A 15,844-nucleotide genomic window follows, 5' to 3' on the forward strand; every position below is an offset into this window, starting at 1 on the left:
CAGCAGGAAATAAACTGGGTATATGAAGGATGGTAGAAATGATACTGAGCTTCCTGTTGCATTTCCACTGATGAGCACACACACCTCACGAGCACAGTGTTTCTGCCCCGTCTGTCTGACTGGGCCGACCACCGAGCAGCTGCGGTCAGAGCACCCATCACGTCCGGGCTCGGTGCCATCTCTTCACACCCTGTCTGCACTGCTTGGAGGTTTCTCCACGTGACCTGACAGAACACAGGTGAACCTAACAAAGCTGTAAGTTCTTTGGCTCTTTGCTTTGTGTGGGCATTACAGGAAGACTCATACTCATGTTTTGCTTGCACTGGACTCCCAGGTGAGATGGGCCAGACCAATTCTGACACAGAAACACAGACGGACCCAAGTAGCTAACTGTGTGACCTCTGCTCGTGAGAGCAAGCAGGGACTGAAGTCTTCGTCGGCCAAACGCCGGCAGCCAAAGACTCCATGACGAGATGAAGAGCCACTCATCAGGGCAGCATGCAGAATGAGCCTCCATAATTATGTGTGCAAATGAAGCAGTTATCTAAGCACAGTGCTGATAAGTGACTCATTCTGCTCTGCCTTGTTCCTCCTGAGGTGGCGGCCAGGTCGAGAGGGCGCCGAGCGACTCAGGGGTGGACAGCAGAGCTCGGAGCTTCACAGCTCATCTGTTGTCACAAAACCCTGCCATCAGTCATATCACGGCTGAGGCCTTGGCGCTCTGCTGCAGCTGTCAGTGGAAATAACAGAGAAGTGCATCTGGGAGCCTTTGGGTGGCGAAGAGGAGAGCTGAATTATGGGAGACGGCGGCGGGGGGGGAAATAAGGAAAAACAATTGAGTGAGGAAACGGAAAAAATAAAAACAACAGACACAGCAGTGTGTGTGTGTGTGTGTGTGTGCGCGCAGACGCCACACAAGCCTCAGTCAAATCCCTACTTTTAGATGAGAGACAGCTCAGTCTGCCACAGGTACAAACAGCTGACTACACACAAAGACGAAGAACTGTGCAGAAAAACCTACAGACCTGCTGCAGGGGCATGCTGGGAACTCCTGGGCGTCTGCTCAGTAACACCAAGCATATGTTTAAAAGAATAAGCCTAATAAAACTGTGCACCTGATGGCAGCAGCTACTATGTCACCACTGTGACATGACTTTTTGTAGGGATATGATTATTCCATGTAAGCAGGTCAAAATATATTCTAACAATAAACCATGGGTTACCAAGTCAATTAAATCCTGTTTATACAGGAAGGCACTGGCCTTTAAACAGGGGGGAGGTGCTGATCTGCAGGTAGTGACAAGAGAGCTCAAGGCTGAAATCTTGAGAGCAAAGCAAAATTATAAATCAGAATTGAAAAGCAAGATGGCAGCAAACAGACTTGGTTCCGCTTGGACAAGTATGAAGACTATTGCAGGTCTGCAGACAGAGCGCAATACTCGTGTCTTTTTAGCTGGTTGTAATTCAGATATGGAGCTGGCCAATGCTCTTAATGGTTTTTTTTGCCATTTTGATTCTTTTGATTTCAGTACTGAAACCCAGGAACTGAAACAGAGACTTAAAGACTCTTTGCATCTTAACACTGAGCTGCAAGATGTCAAAAAGGCGTTCTGTGCTGTGAAAGCAAATAAAATTTGTGGCCCCAATAATGGATGTGGGCGCCTAGTGAAGTTCTGTGCACATGAATTAAGTCCTGTGTTTCAGTACATTTTTAATAAGTCTTTGCAGACACAATATGTGCCTAAGCTCTGGAAAGATGCTGTTGTTATCCCTGTTCTTAAAACCAATAGTCCTATAATTATGAATGATTTTAGACCAGTTGCTCTGACTTCGGTATTAATGAAAACTTTTGAGAGACTGGTCAGATCGGAGGTCCTGAGGCAGACTGAACAGGTATTGGATCCTCTGCAGTTTGCATATAGGCCTCATAGAGGAGTGGAGGATGCTACAATTACTCTGCTAAATATGCTTTATAGACATTTGGATCAAAGTGGGACACATGCCAGGCTTTTATTTGTGGACTTTGTTTTCCCCCCAATTTACTTTTTTATTGAAAAAGCACGCTGCATAATGAATACAATCTGCAATGTATTACCATACAATACTTTTGCTTTTTTTTTTAAAAAACCAGAAAAACAAAATGAAAAACAACAACAAACAAAGAACATGACCGGGGCAGGGGAACCTCTTCTCTATTGGTACCTCACTGTGTATAGATAGTCAATGTAGCTTCACTACTACATAGGCACCCAGTGGTTTTACACAAAGACAGGTTTCACATATTCCGTCCATTTCGACCATATCTGACAAAATGCGCCCTCCTGCAGTCTGAGTGCAAAGGCAATTTTTTTCACTTGTATAAATCTCTTGTATGATGTCCTTCCAGTCATCGGTTGTTGGTTGTTCAGGTTTAATCCATCTTCGTGAGACAGCTTTTTTGCTCGCGGCCAGCAGAATATATAGTAATTTCTTGTCCTTCTTATTAAACCCATCAATTACTATATTACCCAGATACATGGTTTCAAATGTTAATGGTATGGTAATTGAAAATGTTTTGTAAATGTTCATGGATCTCAGACCAGTATGTGTGAACAACTTCACAATTCCAAAAGATTAAGAAGTGATTCGCCCCGTTGTGGCCACATCTCCAGTTCCTTGATATCTTTTTTGAGCAGGGGTAATGAAAAATCCGATATTTTTCCAACAAATATTTGTGGACTTTTCTTCCACCTTTAATACTATTCAGCCCCACATTTTAATTGATAGGCTTTTACAACAATTCAATGTGAGTAATAACCTGGCGGGTTGGATTTTAGATTTTTTAACTAATCGTACACAGAGAGTTAGGGTCAATAGTGTATTGTCTGATCGAAGGGGTTCGTCTACTGGATCTCCCAAAGGGTGTGTGCCGTCACAGTTACCTTTTATTCTTTATACAAATATGTGGCAGAGTAGATGGGACAATGGAACAATCATAAAGTATGCTGATGATGCAGTTATTGTCAGTCTTCTTCGGGATGGTGAAAATAGCCACGGTTCAGTTGTGGATGATTTTGTTGGCTGGTGTGAGGAGTCCTACCTGCAACTAAACTTAGCAAAAACTAAAGATATGCTTATTGATTTCAGAAAGAAACCTCACAGGCAGGAAGTCACTTTAAAGGGCAGACTATTGAGTCTGTGAAATCATAGAAATACTTTGGGACGATCATTGATAATAAATTGAGTTTTGAAGAGAATTGTGAAAGGGTGTGTAAAAAGGGTCAGCAACATCTACATTGTTTAAGGAAACTCGCACACTTTCACATTGATTGAACTTTAATATGTTTTATCAAGCTTTTATTGAATCTATTTTATCATTTTCCTTGGTGTCATGGTTTGGTCAGATACCTCTAAGACAGAGGACAGCCTTAGATCGATTAGTTAAGTGGTCTGGTCGGCTGCTAGGGGAGTCTCAGCCAAGTGTGGCAACCGTGTATAGTAGACAAGTACAGAGGATGGCTACTTCTATTTTAAAAGATGATTCCCATCCCCCGTGCTGCTATTTTTTGCTTCTGGCCGGAGGTTTGTAGTTCCGAGTTGTAAAACAAAGCGATATAAATGTAGCTTTTGCTGTTATAGAGCTGAATAAGCTGCATTAGTTAAGTGGTCTGGTCGGCTGCTAGGGGAGTCTCAGCCAAGTGTGGCAACCCTGTATAGTAGACAAGTACAGAGGATGGCTACTTCTATTTTAAAAGATGATTCCCATCCCCCGTGCTGCTATTTTTTGCTTCTGGCCGGAGGTTTGTAGTTCCGAGTTGTAAAACAAAGCGATATAAATGTAGCTTTTGCTGTTATAGAGCTGAATAAGCTGCAGTAATACATTGTATAATATGATTTTTAGGTTTTGTTTTTATGTGAGGTTTGTATCTTTGAGTTTCGAGTATTTCCATTTCTGCTACGTTCAGGGTATGTGTGTGGTGTTTATGTTTGTGGAATTTTGTGAATGTTTAAGGATGCCATCTGATCTGATCTGACTGCAAAACAAATCTACCTATGGGTATAAATAAAGTAACCAACCGTGCATGAGCCCTGAGCCAGCCCACAGGATTAGTCACCATTCTGGGCTTCAGTCTTTTGCCACGGCTGATTTGGGGCTGTGGATACAGAGGTGCCCTATTGTCAGTTTGTTTGTCAAAATGCAAATCAAATCCATTTGAAACCGTGGCCACACCAGCAGGCTGCAGGAGGCTGGAGCTAATCTGGAGCATGGGAAGGAACCACTGAGCATGAAGCAGGACCAGTGGAAACTGGTCCAGCTTCACGCTCTGCAGCCTCGGCGGGTTAACACGTGTAAATCTGCTGCCGCTTCCTGCAGGAAAACCATCGGGTCCGTCACCCCATGCAGATTTACTGTCCCAGTGTTAAATCCTCAGCAGGGTGACGCGCTCTGCACACGCTCACAACATGCTCCACACATGGCAGCTCCTTCAGTCTGACGCTGACCTCCCGCATCTCTCACACAATCCCGTTTCTCCTCACACAGAAATATGCAGACACTTATTAATACGGGTGCCTGTGTAGAGGAGGCTGCAGCTGAATCACAGGCGGACGAGGACCCGCAGTGAGAGAGAGGGTGTGAGAGCTACGCGTTAATGAACGTGTAAATGTCACAGTTAGACTGTGAAGCTGTGTCTGTGGACTCATACTGAAACATTTGGGTAGAACTCAGTCACTGTCCGGGCTCCTGTCCCCTCACCTTGACATGGCCTCAGCTCCAGAACACTGAGGTAGAGCGGGACCGGTTCACTGGAGCAAACTGTCAGAGTCCCCCGGTAACCGGCAGAGTTTCACTGGTCTACCGACATCGACATGTGTATGTTAGCAGGACAAGTACTGCAGCGGCTTTTAATGGTAAGACTGCTGTTTTCTCAGAAGGTTTGTACAAGTAGCAGCTTTCTAGATCAGAGTGATTCCCCGATTATAAGAAAACCAAAACTCCATATGCTAAAAATATCATTACATTGAAATAATACTAATTAACTGTCAGAGAGGCAGGTGCCTGCAATGAAAGCAAAGCATAGCCATCTCCATCTGAACCTGAGACACCACAGGTCTGAGGAAGAAGCAGCAGTGAGCCAAGGACTTCAACATGTCGTCCAAGTGGCCGATATGTTCACGCCGGCCTTGTAGTTTCGATGTCAGTCTGACAGGAACCATGTGGCTCCTACTTAAAAACAACATAACACACTGTGGAAATGAATGAGCAAGTCTGTCTGCATGCATTTTGTTCTCGACTGTCATCAGTGAGGTTCCCGGCCACAGGTCAACATGCTCAGATGAACCCGTCTTGTTTCTGTTTCCCCTCTCTGACTCTGCAAACACTGGCACAGAGAAAAACTGATGTAAACAAACAATAACTCAGCGACATTGCTGTAAACAAAGATGGCAGCTGAACATTCCACAGTCGACTACAAACTGTGAGGTCTGCGCGAGGAACAACAAGTCCTGTGTTGAGCTGCTGATGCAGCATCCAACATGTTCCAGTGTCACATTCTGGGCCCTGTAGCAACACAACAACCACCTGCTAACGCTCAGTGCCTCGAGCAGCAGCACTGACATCGACTGCATGATCCAGTAGGATCGATCTGACTGTATGTACAGCTGCAGCGAAGCCCCCAATGGGGAGCCGAGGGAGAGACGATGGGGTTAATGAACGTCACCCAGCAGTGAGAAAGTCTCAGAACAGCAGCTGCAGACTTTGCATAAGAACTGATGTACACACAGAACTAACTGCTTTCAGTTTATACTGATTTAAAGCAGCTCGCTGTGTGAGGACGCCGACACCTGCAGTGCTGCGTTAAAAACGTCTGGGAGAAACACAAGAAGCTGGAAAATGGCTCATTATGCACCAACACTGCTCAAAATCTGCAGCAAGTAACAGCACTGCAAATGGTGTTTTGTTTCTGGAATAAAAACTACAACAACGTTGTTTTAAAACAATGTTTTAAAAATATAAATAAGTATAATGATCCTTCTACACAGGTTTGTTACTGCGAACAGCAGCTTTCCTATTTGCCAGGGTAAAACTAGATACATCTGCTGTAACACAGAGAGAAGAACTCAGCTAAATGTGTTAATCCACATGTTGTTCTGGAGGAGTGTGTGTGTGTTGTACAGAGTGAATGAAGCCTGTCTGAATGACTGAATAAAAGGTCAGGAGATACATCTTCTGGATAAACTGGCAACAGAAGCAGATGAGGTGCACACCCAGTCGGAGTGTGAGGCGCTGCAGCCGCCCCACATGTTTGGCGGCAGGCAGATCCTAGGAGCCTGGAGGGCGGCCCACACACACACACACACACACACCCACCCACACAAGCATAATAGTTTTATGCTGTGGATGTGATGTGGTAGCCTCTTGCATTCCTGAAACACTGAGCCGGGAAAACATGCTGAAACAGATTCGGGTGGCTGAGAGCTCAGTGACGAGAAGCAGGGCCATTATGAGGCGTCATGAACCCGAATACTTCACATTCCTAAACTGCCTCAGCTTCTGTCACGGTGCTTTTGTCAGCAGAGGGAAATGCGTCTGAGGATGTGGTCGCCTGTGAGCGCTGAGCCAGGTAATGATCCTCCGCCCTCACAGCAGACTTAAGGTATACGCTCGTTTGGAGCTGATTAACATGGCCGCCCAGATCGGGTGCTCAAAACTGAAGGAAACTGGAACTGCTGACAGAGCAAGAAAAACTGTTCTGCTCTGAAAGTGGAGCACTGACGTCCGACTGAGGTTGGATCTGAACTGACCTGCCACAGGGAATCAAACTCTAAACCAAAGTACAACATGTGGAGATGTCTGCCCAGGCCAGTTCAGCAGCATCAGCGTCAGGCCTCGCTGACAGGAGCAACTCCCTGCAGCTGGGTCAACATCTGGAGGAGGCTGCAGGTCCACAGGTATCAGCACAGTGACGGACAGAAAAGCCGAGTCCCGCTGCCTGCAAGGCACAGACATTGTCACCACTTCACGCCCGACACAATTTATAAGCTGCCAGGCTACAGGGTGGATTTTGACTGCCACATGAAAAGATCAGACAAATGAAACTGCAGAGAGCCGCAGGGCACACAGCGGAGGTCGACCCCCGGCTCGCTCTGAAGGCATCTCATCCATCTTCATCTGAAAAAACACAATTTACCTGAGACCCAAACACCAGTGGGGGTGGGTGGGGCAGCATGCACAGGGAGGCAGAACGAGCACAAAACCAGGACAACAAGTAGGAAACAAAGAGAGGGCGGGTGTCTCCGGTGTCTGTGGGAGCAGACAGGCAGAACAGTGCACATACACAATCTGAATCCAACCACACATACCAACACGCACAGACTCTCCAGTGAAATCCTCTGACTCCACACACCAACATGTTCAGCAAAGAAAAACGAGCATAGCCAACAGACCCTCGGCAGCCCGCCCATGTCAGAACACACCACAGCAGCAGAACCGTACAGCCTGGCTGAGGCAGAGGCAACAAGCAGCTACTGGCCCGAGAGGCGTCACATGATGTGACAGCAAGGTGTGATGGGCCAGCAGCCCAGATCATGTTACACTGGAATCCAGTGAAGGGCTGGGTCTGGATTAAACTCTCTGCTGATGCAGATTAGGGCCAAAGTCAACCCACTGCACGTGTGTGTGTGTGTGTGTGGACAGTGAAGTGTCGACAAAGCCATGCTGCTGCAGCCCAAGTGAGGAGTCACCTGTACGACCTGAATGCTCGCCATCACCCTCAGGGGAGAGAAAAAAAAAGCCCTTATAAACAAGACAGACAGGTTGAGTATTAACGGAGATGTAAATGCACTGGGGCCCGGTGATGGATGCTGTCAAGGTATTTCACTCAACATCTAAACTAATAATGTCTCTCACTAAAACAAGAAATGGACAGAACCTGCTGTGAGGGAGCTCAACGTGTCAGACGCACCAGAGAAAAGGTCCTGAAGCCAGAAAGATGAAGAGGAGAAACAAATGATAATAACAACTGGATAATCACCTTTATTGGCCAAGTATGTTACACACAAGGAATTTGTTTTGTACAGAACCAACGCACCCATCTGCGGTGCCAAACCTCACCGATGGCTCTAACCAGCGGGGGCAGCTTGGGGGTTCAGTGTCTTGCCCAAGGACACTTCGACATGTGGACTGCAGGCACCGAGATTCGAACCACCGACCCTCCGGTTGGGAGACGACTGCTCTACCCACTGAACCAGTCACCCCAATGATGCCCTGAAGAATGTCTCCCACATATTCTTCAAGGCCTCGGCTACCCCCGGCTAACATTCAGGACAAGCAGATCTCTAATGTACATACCAGTGATGGACTGGATCAGAACCGAGTCGGTTCCCCAGTGAAGCCTGGACGGGTCCGTTTGTGTCAAAGGACTCGCTACAACCACCTGCATAAATCTGAAGCCGTGCTACTTGTGCTGTCACTGGGTTTCATGCACAAAACAAATTCTTCAGTGCAACCAGACCAGACCCCACAGGCAGCTTCGTAACCTTTCCCGGCTCGGTGCTGCATTAAGGCCGTTGTCTGCGTTACCATCCATGTCTCTCAAACATCTGCAGCATGTGTCATGTCTGTGCAAGTCGAGAACTGAAGCCAACGGCTGCCTGGAAGGAAAACAATTGATAAACTGATGGAGGATTTGTAAGATTATCAGGAGGGACAGAAAGTCAACACACACTGTGGGTAACAGGAGAGAACATGTAGAAGCCACAGCTCTGCCAACGCCGACCTCCCCAGCTGAGACATGTCGGTGTAAAGTACAGCCTGGTTTCATACTGGGATAAAAACACACAGCATTTCAACCAGGAGAAACTCTGTCACCTAGTAACACAGTCCAACATCAGCGAGTGTGGAACTGTGGCTCTACAACTTCTATGACCTCTCATTGTTTTACTGGTTTATTTACTGGAGGGGGAGGATGACAAAGGACGAGGAAGTAAGTTTTACTATTGTCTTCACTATCTATTCACACCTCGGCTGTGAGTTTTCACATAACTCCCACAGTCCTCGCTCACCAAGGAACTTCCACATTTCCAAGCAGGAAGTTGACCAGCTGTACCGATACAGACAGAAACGCAGCTCGACAATTGTTTCCTCAGATGAAAACAGGAAGCGCAGAGAGAAGCCGCTCAGTCACTTTGAGTGGTTTTTGGTTTGAGGCTCATCAGACAGGGCACAGCAGCCTCTCCTCACCCTGTGACCTCTGACCTTTCTGCACCCTGGTCATATTTGCACCCACAACATCTCAGCCCCAGTGCCTACACTGCGGACGGAACCTGTGTAACAAGCAGCACACATCTTGCATCCATTTCTGACAGAGCATGAAATGAACTCCTGCACACAAAGACACATGTGGGCACAGCAAGACAAACTCAGCCACATGCAGCCACCGTGTACAGTCACCACACTGGCTGTTTGACGCAAATAAAGAGGCCAGATGTTTCTGTTGATGACACCAAACTGCCTGAGAGGTCAAGTGAGCTCTATGTCTCAGCTCCGAGCTCAGTCAGCGGTGGTGTTGCATTATAGGCAGATTCTACTGTTCTGACCTGTCAGTATCACATGCAGCAGTGCAGTGCAACAGCACCTTAAACTAAGAGTGTTGAACTACTCTGACACATTTCTGTCAGCTTTGGTAGGTGGGTAGGACTTTATTGATCCCACAATGGGGAAATTCTTGTGTTCCAGCAGCAATAAAACACCATAAGAACAAGAACCACACACATATCTTGAGAAACAAATTCCAAAGTACCTAAAACCAGACAGAATATAGTGTTTGAGAGACAATCAAGAACAAGAATGATCCTCCCACATATTAACCCCTGAGAACAAATCAAAATATCCAAGAACAAGACAAAATATAGTATTAAGAGATCAAGAAATCAAGGACAAGAATATTACTCCCATAATTAATCCCGCAATGGGGGAAATACCTGTATTTTAGCTACGACAATTTCTTAAAAAGTACTCAAAAATACCTAAAACAAGACAATATAAAGTATTTGAGAGAAATCAAAAACAATGTACATATACATATGTACATATTTACAATGCATTTTACCCCCAGGATTTGAGTATTCCACCTCAGTTGACTATTGCATAGTCCCTCATAATTTCACCTGTCTCATCACTGCAGTGATGTATTGTACAGTCTGATAGCTGTGGAGAGGAATGACCTACGGCAGCGCTCCTTCTTGCATTGTGTGGTGCAGGCTCTGAACAGTTCTTTTAGCAAAGAATGTGGCCAGATGTAACGGCGTGTATCTAATAAAGTGGCCACTCACTAATGAGTCAAGAAATGTCAAACACATGTCTACACTGACGTCTACGCTGACCGATGCCCCAGCCTTCCTCTTCTAAAAAAAAAAACAAACAAAAAAAAAAAAACAAAAAGGGCCCCGGACAAATGCAGCATCTCGACTTTGGCTAAGACGCTGCTGAGGTTCCTGAGAGGAGAAACCGCAGCATCAGCAGCTCTTCCAGCTGCCTGATGGCAGGAAACGTCTGTCGTTTCTCTCATCATGTTAATGTTAGGCCTCTGTCATCGCGCCTCGCCCTCCTCCTCATTTTCTTGTCTCTGCTTCCCTAATGTCCTCTGAGCTCTGCAATTTATTTTGAAAAACACCTTTCTGTCTGATTCTGCTGTGCAGCTGAAGAAACCTCTCTCCAACTGTCAGAGTACTTTTCCAAAAAACTTCTGACGGACTGCAGAAACATTACATGCAAATGAGGCGCTTTGTTCCATCTGCAGCTCCTTCAGTGAAAGATTCAGATGAATTTATGTGAAAACCATACAGGCTCGGTGTGTATCTGGTAATGTCCGCATGTGAAAAGCAGAGAAACGCTCTTTGTGATTTTGTAAAGCTCCATCCATGTAAACATGACGAAGACATTCTGTGGTAGAATCAGCCAGGCAGAGAGGCTTTGACATTTGTGAAGGTCAAACAAGGCGTCCAGAGGCTCAGCAACAGATGTTTGCATTAAAACGTTGGCATGAAACTGTAAACTCAGACATTTTGGTGCACAGAGCAACAGTGTGCACACTGAAAGCGGCTAAGTCCATCGGCCGGACGTCTGTCCTACATGGGTTAGACAGAAAACGTGACCTGTGTGTGTTGGGCTGTTTAAAGGCGCCTTCAGCGGAGCAGACAGCTGAGTGATGAAGGTAATGAGTAGTGGAGTTACTTTTTGAATGAGTAAAGTAAGGTGGGTTACAAATAGCAGTTTGGCCTCTGCTGGTTGTTTCAGTCGGCCGACGTCTGCTCGGCCTCGTCTTAGCCACAACGGCATTAAGGTCACAGTCCACCCTAAAGACCGGTCTCATTCTCCCCTTCTGCTGCCTGTGCACTGTCACACTACAACTGTGTGTTCATTTGCAGTGCACCAAGTTTTCTCTCAGCCTGGTGTTTGGTTTCATTTATCAGCTTTCTATTCTCTGGAAACTCCTCCCATCTCCTCCAGGACCTAACAGCTAAAGATGGATGACCTCTCATTTGGGTGGGAAAAAACAAAACCATTTCTGTGCAAGATCCCATCTCTGCTGGGAGGGAAAACAACAAGTACACTGACAACTTTCACCCACACGGCTGTATGGGCCGCAGTTGCGGTGGCGTTCACCTCACTAAACTCCACCTCTCTGGTCAGGCAGCAGGATGCAGTTCTCAGAGAGTCTGAGGAAACGCAGCTCCATCATGGTGCAAAGATTCAGTCTAGCTGCTGAGTCCAGCTGTGATGCTCTCCCATCAAAAACCACTGCATTTTGCAGCTTAGTATGTAAAAGTCCCAAGTTACAAAGTGCTTCACAGGAAAACAAAAAGAAAACAGCATAATCAGAAGAGTGCAACAATAAAAAGAGGCCAAATAAAACAACTATAACAAACAAACCGAGCAAAGGGGCCAAAGGAGGACCTGGTCAGGCTCGGTGATGAATGGCTGCCTAAATAAAAATGTTTTCAACAGAGAATGAAAAGCACCCGAGTCCGAGACAGGCCGACTCTCAAGCAGCATGTCACTCCACAACTTAGGAGCTGCCGCCGCTAAGGCTCTGTCGCCCCAGTGTTTATGTCCAGGTCTAGGCACTTTCAAGAGCAACTGATCAGAAGACCTTTGAGATCTGTCCAACATGTACGAGGACGGCATAGAGAGTGAAGCTTTAAGAACCAACAGCAAAATAAATGCATAAACAAATTATGTATTTGTTCTACGTCTCTCAGTGTTGTTCATATTGTTATAGATGTAGTCATCTCTGTCTGTGTCCACATCTCTTGGGTTAAAGTCGTCTTAGAAACCATCTTCCCTCGCCTCACCTCTGTCTGTGTCCACATCTCTTGGGGTAAAGTTGTCTTAGAAACCATCTTCCCTCGCCTCAGTATTGACCGCTCCTCTGCAGGCAGCAGGACGTTTATGTCTGCTACAGGCCAGCTGTCAGCACACTGCATCACACAGACACACACATCCAGCACGGGCGACACACACACCTAGAGTGTCGATCTACTGCCAACAGCTGATCAATAGAGCAGGAAGACAAGCTTCATGGAGGCACAGAGGTCACATGACAGAGAGAGCGCGTGTACAGCTGAACTGTGAGGACAATGTCCGGTCAAAGGGCTGTTTGTGGGCTCATGCTCGGTTTCAGGGTTCAGGTTAGAAGCAGGTTCGTGGTAGTGTTAAAATCGGGGGCCAGGGGATGCACTGTGTCAGAGAGGGTCCTCACAGAGACAGCTTTACCAATGTGAGTGCATGTGTCTGGCAGGCGGCCATGTTGGAAGCTGTCCCAGTCAATACAGACTTAGAAAAACAGAAGAGGGTGAGTAGTCCAATAAGAGATGGGCGAACACCACCGCTCCGTCTCCCCCATCCTGTTTACCGCCCTGTCCCTGCCTTCCCTATGCCAGCATGAACCTGCTCTTAATCAGGTAACAGAATGATGGTGGCTTGAAGCCCGAGCGCTGCTCGTCCCACTGCTGGTGTCAAGACTGAATTTATGTACTGACAGCTCAGGTTTTTACACTGTATCCTCCTGAATGGTGACCTCACAGCCATTTCTCCTCTCTGCCAGGAGAAACACTACATCTGCTCCCCAACAGGAAACATGCTGCGGGAACAGCGCTGGGAGCAAACAGATGCCTAAACACCAGCTGGATGGTCTGGTTCACCAAGACACAGCCAGTCATCAGACAGACCTGGAACTGTTGAAAGGTGCTTTTGCCTTCCACCTCAGATGAAACCGATCCGTAACCAGCTGCGGAGAGGAACAGGAGGACTCCCAACATGCCCTGTGGCTTTACTGTAAAATATGCATGAGTGTTTAATGTATTATGCAGCGGTTGTTTAGCATTCATGCATGATTCAGACATTACAAACGCAGAGTGTGATAACCCGTGGGCAAAATAAATTAACATGCCAAGAAAGTGACACGAAAAAAAAAATTCATTCAGATCAGAGCAACAGAATCAGGCAGGAAGAAACCTAACCCTAACACGGGTGGTACCTCCTCTCTACACAGGAACCAGAAGCTTAGCTCTGTCGAGCAGTGCACTTCCTAGTCTTACTAGCTGTCAGCTCACACCAAACTGGTTAACGTGAGCCGGAAACCTACAAATGTCTCACAACACCATCAGACTCGACTGATTCTGTGCAACGTGCAGCACAGTCGTGGTTTGTCACGACAGATCAGAGTGAAGCAAAGCTTTAGGTCGCACAGGAGCCAGGGACTTTATACAAGGACACTTCATCCGACAGAGCATGAACCGCTGCAGCACGTCTGCAGTTTCCTTCACTAACGTCTTATCCTCATGTCTTTGTCCCTCCCACACAGGACACAAGGAAGTGACAGAGGAAAAGATGTGAGGACAGAGAATCGAGGAAATTGGCTGCTATGGGAATGAGACGTCCTTTCATGTGAAGTGAGGACAGATGTTGGCACAGCTGGTTCACAGATGGATGAGCCGTCAATCTGCAGGTGTCAAGAGCTCTACAGGTCTTAGAGCCGATGTGAGGTTCTCCTGCCAGCAGGGTCGAGCAGTGACGGCCTCCAGCCGGACAGGACTGGCTGTGCGTTTGCCCTCTTGTCAACACCTGCACATTCATGATAGACCTGTAGTGAGCAGATCCATTCAACCAAACACAGCTCAAAGCACAAAAACCAATAAGGCTTTATTTTTTAAAACAATTATTTACAACCATAAAGGAAAAACTACTTTCTGATAGCGGAGGGGGTTTTATGCTCCATTTACTAATCCCACCTACAGCTGACAGATGCAGTCAGAACAATCTAGAGTTTGTGGTGATTAAATCGGGGACTGGTCCTGTGAGTCAGCATCAGATCCGACCACCCAGCTCCAGCGTCCAGTCATCGATGAAGTGGTGTGTCTGTCTGATAAGAGACTGATGGCTGTTGTCTCGTGTCCTCGCTCAGGTCTTGTTCAGGCAGCCACCGCCTCCTCCTCCCCCCAATGAAAGCATCCTTAATGATGCCAGATGGGAATGATTTCTGGGTCGCAAAAGGAGCAAGACCTGAAACAAGGTAATGAGAAGCGCCCACAGTCTATTATTAGATCCCTGGGCTACCACGGTTCACAACTGCCGTCTGCTTTGGAGTTTAAGTGATACAGCAAAGAAAATGGGCCTCACTATCAAATATTTAAAACCTGTAGTCATGAAACTTGTCTCTGAAGAGCTTTGTGTTTCGCTGCTGGCAGCATCACTTCACCCACAGACCCAGAATCACAGGAAGCAGCGCATGATGCATGGAAGACGTGCTGTGTGTGTGTCAGGTCTGGCCTAGGTTCGCCCATTGTGAAGGGACGGCCTGAGCACTGCAGGAAGTCCGGGCGGTACGCATGTACGCTCTGACATGTAGTAAGTCGCCCTGTGACTTGCACACATCATTCCCATGGGTCAACAATGAGCTTCAAAGTTGAAATTTGACACCTTCATTCAACCTGACCACAAAGACTCTGGCTCATTTTGTTGGACTCCTGGGAGGAATTATTTTATAGTATGACCCAAATCCTCTCCTGATGTTTTGTTCAGCCTGCACCGTTTTCATCATGTTGCGTCACCATTTCACTGCACTTTGCCAACACGTGTCAAGACAAGAGAGGATGGAGGGAGGAAAGCACAGAGGAGTGGAAATGAAAGGAAAGGGAGCGCTCATCCCTGTCAGGTACATCAAATTCATCACACTGCAGCCACAGAGACGGGTGGAAAACAGGGAGCACAACCAGACACAGATTAAAGGTCTGAGAACTTCCTGTCTCCAAGACTCACTGAGTGCTGCTAAAACATCACACACACACACACACACACACACGGGGAAAACAGCATGCATCAGGATGCCCGGGTTTTCGTGAAGCGACTACCAGCAGAGAGAGAGCGTCACAAAGAATCAGAGGGAAGAACACGAGTCTAACAAAGCTCCGGGACTTCAACACACAATTATCTGGTAGTTAACACCACGGTGTGCGCAACAGAAAGTCACAGAGCGACACACACGAGTTGTCATATAGTGTGAATAGGACTACCTCAGGAATTACCACCAAAATCCCACGGTAACAATGATAAACTGAACTTGTGTGTTGTCAACTCGCTGCACCGTTGTCCTGTTAGACCACAGTGACACACACATGCAGGACCAAAACAAGGAAAACACACGTTGGTGGAGGGGTCAGAACAAGTAGAGTGAGACGTCGGCAGAGGATGAGGAACTCGTGGTGATGAGAGGACACAGGCGTGGTGATTTGTAAATGGTCTGGACTCCTCAAACTACAGAAACACCAGTGCGGTATGTGCCGTTACCGTCCACCGTCCCAGGAC

General features: G+C 46.9%; 1 long non-coding RNA gene across 3 annotated transcripts in view; it reads right to left on the minus strand.

Moving 5' to 3' along the window:
* LOC109972570 (uncharacterized) overlaps nucleotides 1-15,844 on the minus strand; it is a 77,981-nt gene that overhangs the window by 56,676 nt on the left and 5,461 nt on the right. The window lies entirely within an intron of this gene.

This window comes from Monopterus albus, unplaced genomic scaffold (genome assembly GCF_001952655.1).
Source record: "Monopterus albus unplaced genomic scaffold, M_albus_1.0 scaffold260.1, whole genome shotgun sequence".
NCBI classification, from domain to species: domain Eukaryota; kingdom Metazoa; phylum Chordata; class Actinopteri; order Synbranchiformes; family Synbranchidae; genus Monopterus; species Monopterus albus.